Genomic DNA, 7,547 nt, shown 5'->3' on the forward strand with positions numbered 1-7,547 from the left:
TCACACAAAGCTTCTCATTACRGTATGTGGAAAGCCCATTTTCTCTCTCTACAGTCCTGGGCTGTGTTGCTAATGAAAAGACCTCTGGCAACATGAAAGTGGAACATGTGAGCCTTTCCTATAATAGACTAGCTTCAGAAAATTAGTTTTGTGCAGTTTATTTAGTCTTGTTATAAGTTGTTATTTATAAGTTGTTATATTTCAATAGAAACAAGAAACTGTTATTAACCCTTCTTAGATTTTCACAGTTCTTGTTAGAATCTAAACTCAGTGACAATTGGTGAACTGCAATTCAACTTTTTCTTCTTCTTCTTCTGTGTTCTTTCTGCTTCCCCCTCTTTCTGGAGGGAAAGAAGGGTTAAGTTGATGTCCTCACAGAGAAATAATAGTTCTTTCTGAAAGACAAGTCACAAGCAAACTATTTAATCGTAAATGTCTCACTGAAGAATTGTTACGCGACTGAGACATGACTTCATCCTTTAACCCACATGCTTCACTGGTCTAGGGAACCCTGGTGGGTTTGGCCCATTTTAGTCATAGTTGTCATGGGAGATCCTTAATGGCTTAATAAAGCAGTTTAAAAAATCTCCATACAGATCCAGCATATAGTATATTTATTGGCAAATGCTAATCCCTCTAGGAATGAGTTCTGCAGTAACAGATGATGAATTATGTGGCTTCATAAGCACATGTGTCATCAAATGCAACATTGACCTTTTTACATTTTCAGGGGGATTTTCTGCTCTGTGCAGGTTCTCTGGTTTAGAGGTGAAACGGTATAACAATGTGTCCTGAAGGAAACAGATAATCAATAATTTCAGTTTTGGTTACTGTAGAAGGTAAATTAGACCCATATATTTGTTGGGCAAGCAAGTAAGCCAAGATTTAGTGATGCTTAAGCAGGGGCTAAGGAAGAACATGAGTACTTACAATACAGGAACACAATTAGAATTCCTTGTCACTAGGAAAGCAGTAGGTCAAATAGGTCTTACAGTGCTGAAGAATAAATTGTTTGTTTATTTAAAGTGTGCTTATTGAGCAAGAAGCAGATTTGAGAGGAAGCAGATTTGGGAAAATGTCTCATTCCAGCAAAGAAATTGGTTGTGAATTTTGATGGAAGATGCTTATAACGTGGCCTGCAGTTAGCATCCAAGAGGATTGGTCCCTATTTAGATTAATCTGATAGATGGGTAAAATTAATTGCCAGGACTCTATGATTAGTATTCTGATTTTGGGCTTTCCAAGGCATGGAGACTCTAGGAACAGTATGGAGAACAGGAGAAGAGCTGCCTGTAATAACAAAGCTGAGCAGAGAAGATCAAATATGGTCTTGCCTGGCTGTCCTCACAGCTCAGAGCCAAATCTGCCCACAAAAATGGCAACTGAACCATCTACCCAGAAAAATAGTAAGAATGCTGCTGGAACAGTAGCACAATTTCCAACAGAACTGTTTTCTAAAAATAACATTTTAAGATGTAATRGAAAGGACCAGATAGTAATATATGTGTATAACACACACAGATCTGCTCGTGCAGTGTGCAATTTGTGCTGTGTGGATACTCACTGACTGTAGTATGGACAGAAYTGGGGGAAGAATGCTTGCTTTTTCTCATTATTGTGCAGTTCAAAACTGTACCCTACACTGAGCTGCTTGACGAGTTTGAGCTGTTCTCTCCTTGCATCTATCACTATCTATCACTATCTGGGTACTGTCTACAGTACCCAAAACTATTTCTGCAGACTGGGTCCTAGAGCTGGTATTGGGTCAGGGAGTTCACTTGGGAGAAATTGAACCTATGTCTCATAAACTTCATCTGCTGCCAGGTGAAATCAAGGCACTKGTCCACCTACAGCTCTGGATGTTCAGAATGTAGGGGTTTTTGGTACTGGTCTCTACCAGTATTGCACTATTGCACTGTGCAATAACTGAGATGAACGCATATAACCCTGTGTTGGTATGCAYGTATGTGCTGCCCCAGATGTGGGTAGGAGGCAGTTTACTGGCAACAGAACATTTTTTTTTCTTGCAGCTGAATCTGTAAAAGGCATATAAGTAAGCAGTAAGTTACTCTGACTGTAATTTAGTCATGAGCTAGATGTCAGCAGAACTCCRCAAAAAGCTAACATCTATTTACCACAAGTTGCGCTGACACACTACGTCCCCCTAAAACCAGTGCTAAGGAATTGTTTAATAATCAGTCACAGAGGAGGGTAAACTGTTGTCTGGATTTCCACCAGCATTTCTTTGTATTGCTGTATTCCCTATGGAGTTTTTAACTGGGGCCTGGTTGGGCCAGACCATGCTTTGCTGCAGAAGTTGAGCAGGGTCTCAGATAAAATTGAGCTCAAAGTACTACCTTTGTTACTCTTGTCAAGATTGAATATAAGCATAGTGTGGGTGCAGGCAGTTGGGCCCTTTTCCCATCATATGGCTCTGACTGCTTGTCCGCTGGAGAGTGCTCGCCAGAGACCCGTCAAGCCCCTCCACTCTCCAAGAGATAGCTAGCCCTTTCGCTCTTTCCATGCTGAGGTAAGTAGGTGCCTTGTCAGCATCACAGAAATGATTCTGAAGGTCCCACTCGCCCTAGAAATATGAAGCAAACCACACTAGACTAGCACAGGCATACTGGAAAACAGAGTAATTTAAACAGACTGAATTGCTTGGAGCTGAGGCTGCCAAGAGAATTTTTGGGCCCTGAGAACATTTATACACCCTAGGCCTAGGCTGCCTTCTTCATCCAGTCATGACTAATAGTCCTAATTGATTGGAACTGCCAAGTACGGGTTGCCAAGTAGAATATTTTTACAGTCCTTGTTCTATTTATGCACTGACAAATGCAAAACTCAGTGTCAGARAAGAAAGTGTGAAGCAGAACTGAGGAAAATGCAAGAACTCTACAGAGAAGACGTGAAACAATGGACAGTGGACAGCGCGCTAAGAGGTGATACCAGGCGTGAACGCTTGCATCCCTGGGAGTGTGAGYTGATGGGATTTCGAGGACCAAGCCTACAAAGGTCTCTGAAAAACCATTTGAYGCATATTTTGAGAAGTAGTTTTATTTTGAAATATTCACTGGCCTCTGCTGGAGACGCACTTTCTTTTCTGCTTTCAATCTTTTTCAGGGACAAATGCCACCTAAATCTGTCATCTTTATGGAAGCACTTTGATATACAAAAACCTATTAGCAAAAGCCACAGAGGAGCTCAATAACRCTGCCCCCCACGCACACTTCAGAGCAGCTTGGTTTTATTGTTTGTGACAAAGAGAATCCATTCATTGGAAAAGACCATTTCTCCCTCAAGGCAGGACTGCAGTTTGTTTAACTAGGCAGAGAAAATGGTTGTGTCTTGGTTTCTCTTCTTTTGCTAGCTGGAATAATTAGTGCATGTCCACACAATACTTGTGAGAGGAATCAGTTTGGGGAACATGGTATTCTTGGGGCTGGATTTTACAAAATTGAGCTTCTAAGAGAAGACTAGCCCACAATAACCCAAGCATTTACTACAGCTGAGCTAAACTATATTTATCTCCTTCATTACTACCTACAAAAAAGGAAAAGAGTAGTAACAGCTTCCCTCACAACAGCTCCTCAGTTCTGCTGCTTGTGTCCTGACGCCAAGTCTTCACAGGCCCATTTGGCTTATGTTTATTCACATGAGGCTGTCTCTTCAAGTATGCTTATTATAGTTGTTCAAGTGCATCAAGCTTAAATGAATCACATGGATAAAGACAATATCTCAGGTAGAATCTAGGAGGCAGGAAGGTGAGGATAATTTGTAAGATGATAACTGTTACTTTATCTGTGTTTGGATTCCCTCTGGAGTCCAACAGGATTTTGCTCTTTTGCAGTTTAGTATTATAGCCCTTTACTTCCTGCCAGTCTCTGAGCACAACCCTTTCTATAGCAGAGGCARTCTGCAACTGTCCATGAGTTTGGCAAAATCAAGGAGTAAAAGTGAGAAGGGGATGCRTTTCCAATACCTGGCAAGAGCTTATCTGAGCTGTTACATTGTTTTCCCCGGGTTTCTTGACTGCAGAAACCAAATGGTCACACAGAGACTGGAAACATAAGCTTGTCAAAGGAGAATAGCAGAGCAAGGAGGGCTAACTGAGAAGGGATGTTACCCAGTAAGTAAACACAGCAGCAGTCACAACAAGCAAGGCAGACTTGCCTTGAAGCAGATGACCCAATCTTTTAAGTGATCCACCAAGATGGTTTTATAAACAGAACCGTAACACAATCATTTCTATTACATTGTAGGGTTGGGAAGATGGCTRCTGAGCTTTAGCCTCCGCTTCCGGATACGAAAACTGAGAGTATATTGATTGTGTGTTTTATTGTCTTACCAGTAATATCATAAATAAGGATTGTAAATCTGCCCAGTTGTTCGAGAGCACTGGATTGGTTAAGAGACCGTAGGCACAGGATGAGTGCCTACTGTGTTTTCCCATCTACACACTGGCAACAGCAGCAAGGGGGAGGAAAATGGCCAGTTGTCTCATGTGACATAACGAGAGATTACCACATATCCAGGTAGCAGTGGGCACTGGTGGGAAAAAGTGCTCGTGAAATGACCGATCACTTCCTCCCACAAAATCACGTTGAGAAGAAGAGATAGCTAACCTTCTTTTTTGCAGACTTCCAGATTTTAGTATTCCCTCTAAAACAACACTTGTGTCTTAAGAGTGCCAGCCTCAACTGAAAAGGTTTCTTTTCCCAGGAAACTAGTTTATGCTAGAAAAGCAGTAGAGGGAGCCATAGTCCTGTGCTGAGAAGATAGTCCTCTAGCTCCAGCCTGTTCCCGAATTTCGCGGAAACGAGATCGAGCATCAGTGCAAACGCAGTTAGTGTAGATGCTCCATTCTGCTTAGAAATACTCTGAGCCCTTTCATAAGGCTGCCCTCAAGAGCCCTGTATCTAAGTGCTAAGAGGTGATAACAGCGTAAGAAGGCACAAGAGGCGGCAGAGGCTGGCTGCCTTTTGGTTAACCAGCCTGTGTGGCATCCGGCCGCTCTGCGAATGCCACAACAGGGGCCCCCTGGCCTGATGGGGTGATAAGATGAACCGCAAAGCTGGAGATTTGGCTTCTTGCTCCAGCTCTGACAGTAATGCTGCGGCTTTGCCTAATTATGTCCTCTAATCCATTTGTTTTATCATCTGCAGGTGCGCAGGTAGTAAAAGTGAGGAAGAAATTAAAACTTGTCAAGTCCTGCCTCTGAGTCAGAATGCACAAGGACGCATGGAAATTTTTCTGTAACATGGGATATAGTGCTTCCCAGACTCCTGTCAGTGTCCCTTGAAAAACTAAAAATTTGAAGTTAGCACACCTAGAGAGGACTAAGGGTGAACAGCTATGTCTTTTTTTCTCTTCTCTRCATCAAACCCCTTTCCCCACAACAGGCAATTTGGGAAGATGCTCTTTCTCATTATGCCCTAGCTATTAGTACAGACATGTTTGCTGCCTTTGTTCCCTTTACTAAAGCGCAGTTTGCACTTGCATGTTTTTGGAATGGGCAGGTCTCAGAAAGAAAGGAAAAGAAATCTAGTGAAAGTGAATTTTCTCCTCTGTTTTCAGGGAAAAAAAAGGTCAGTTGAAGAAAGAAGTTGTGTTTTTTAATGTTGTGCAGTTGTGGCAGGAAGATCCAGGCAGAAATCAGTGTACTACRTAAAGCAAAACTAAAAGCCAGGTAATTTCTACCCTGCAGTGTGTTTCAGTTTCATAAAGCGTTGGAACAAGGCAAACCAAGCTCAGTGAAAGAGAAAAGATGACTTGGTTACCATACCATAATGAAAGACTATGCACTGTGCAAATTTGCTGACCACCAATCTAACAGACAAGTTTTTCGAGTGGTCACAAAGGAGCTTAGGGAAAAAATACAAAAGACATGGAAAGAGTGATTTKATGGATTGTGTATGTGTGTACATACGTGTGGATCTGCTTAGGGGTTATGAAGCCTGCACTACCTTTTCTAGTTGGAGCTGAATTTGTTTCATTTACACTATTGTTTRATCCTGCTTGCCCATCCAATTAGAAATCCATTCCTTGCAAAATAGCATATATGAGATGCAGTGTATGAGATGGAGACATAGGGATTCATCTCATAGGGCTCACTGCAAAGAACACTCAGAATGTATCACATAAAACAAGAATTATGCTTCTTTTTTGTGTCTTGCTTAGACCTTGTGTAGCTCTCAACATAATGCCACAAAGGGTGGCATGCTCTCAACCCTATCTGATTTTCTGGGGAAGTAACTTAGAGCAGTATATCTTTGCTTCCTTTATGAGTCACGAATGACATGCCATGAAATTTGAATTTCCCTTTGCATGTGAAATGATGCAAAGATGAAATGAAAATATCAAGTACAGAATTATTTTTTACTAAGAAGGTAATAATTTCTTAAACACATGTAGAATTAAGGAATAGGTATAAAAAGGTGATGAATTGATTTAGCACTTATTGTCAGAGTTCGTCTTGTCTTCTGGCCTGATCCAACATTTTAGCATTGGCATCAATGTGATTATCCACCGATGTATTCATAGTGGAACTTAGTTGTAAAACCCTGTCTTCATAAAGTATGACCATGATAACAGCTATCACTGCAGAAATGTTTTAGTGATGGGTATTTTCAGAGGTTTCGTGTTATATACATGAATAAAAGAGTGAAGAGTTCTCATATGTTGTTCAAAAAACCATGCATGTTAGCATAAGAGGCAATCCATCCCTGTTCCAACAGCAGTATTTAGAGGCAAGACAGAGGCAGAAGGGAAACGAGTAGTGCAGTGACAGCAAGCACTGTTTTGATGTACATGTAATGTTTATCCTTTCCTTGTACATTTTACCATGTACAGCTGTCTCACATCTCAAGGCTTTTTCTCTTGATGTGCAATGTAATAAACTATATTTGATTCTTCAGTTAGGCCAAAAAAAAAAGTGATGATCTGGATGAGAATTTGCATGGAAGTTGTGAAATACTTTGTTGTTGCTTTTATTAAAGTGTATGGACAATAGATAGACAATGTGGGGAAAGAAGGGGTAAAGGATCAGGACAGATAATCCTATTTTAACAACAGTTTATTTTTAGAGAACATCATTAATCACCTGTTTATTTAAAAGCTCTGATCAGCATGTATTTCCCAGCATTTTTTTTTCTCTACAGGAAAATCACCGGAGTTGTCCAAGTTACCTTACAACTGTTCTTCGTGAAGTATAATTTTTGAAATATAAGGAAAATACATATTTTTGGAGAAAAATTTTYGTGATTAATTTTCTTTGCCAGATGTGGAGGAGAGAGAAGGGTGTTGGGCATGCAGTACTGATTCATTTGGAATTCTTGAACTGTCAAGACTGTCAGCCTATCAAGACAGCTGACTTTGAATAAAGAGTGAGAACCCAGCAGGAAGATACTAACTTTTAATGACTGCTGAAAGGTGAGGAAAAAAATGTGGAAAACAGAAGACAGCTGCAGAACTTGAGGCAAAAACTATCTTTCTTTTCCAGAGTTAAACAGCAATTCCATGTTAGTGAAGGCATCACAAGGTAGGAT

Source organism: Rhea americana, unplaced genomic scaffold, assembly GCF_003343005.1.
Source record: "Rhea americana isolate MKP2758 unplaced genomic scaffold, rheAme1 scaffold_22, whole genome shotgun sequence".
In the NCBI taxonomy this organism is placed as follows: domain Eukaryota; kingdom Metazoa; phylum Chordata; class Aves; order Rheiformes; family Rheidae; genus Rhea; species Rhea americana.